At 31.2% G+C, this 481-nt stretch overlaps 1 protein-coding gene across 1 annotated transcript in view; it reads left to right on the forward strand.

Moving 5' to 3' along the window:
- Positions 1-481, forward strand: part of LOC119588964 (cGMP-specific 3',5'-cyclic phosphodiesterase-like) — a 71,727-nt gene that overhangs the window by 46,071 nt on the left and 25,175 nt on the right.

The following is a 481-nucleotide window of genomic DNA, read 5'->3' on the forward strand; positions in this document are numbered from 1 at the left end:
GGGGGTGTTTTGTTTTTTTACTTATTTTGTGAGGGAGGGTGATTTTTTTTATGCTCGGTGTGTTTTTGTGTGTGTTTTATATCGTTATTTTTTGTCGGCGTAGTTAGTATATCTGTCATTGTTGTTAATTCACTAAAGAAACGGATGATTCAATATTTCTTTGCTATCTAACTATTTATTCGCTTATTTGCCAATTACTTTAACTCATTTATCTTCCATTATCAAAATATATCAACGATTTCTAATTTATGTGATTCATTTGATATTTGCTATCCCTTGCTATTGTGTCATTCCGGGAAATCTTACAACTTTCAGGTACAAAAACACTGATAGATTTAGATCTGAATTTTTTTCAAGGTTAATTGGGAATCAAGTGAGATTTACGAAATAGTTAAAAATGCCAGTGAAATAAACAATCAAAATAGATCGTGCAGTGTAACGCATAACACCTCGACTTAGACAGTGATATAGTAACTGTGAT

Source organism: Penaeus monodon, chromosome 24 (assembly GCF_015228065.2).
Source record: "Penaeus monodon isolate SGIC_2016 chromosome 24, NSTDA_Pmon_1, whole genome shotgun sequence".
NCBI classification, from domain to species: domain Eukaryota; kingdom Metazoa; phylum Arthropoda; class Malacostraca; order Decapoda; family Penaeidae; genus Penaeus; species Penaeus monodon.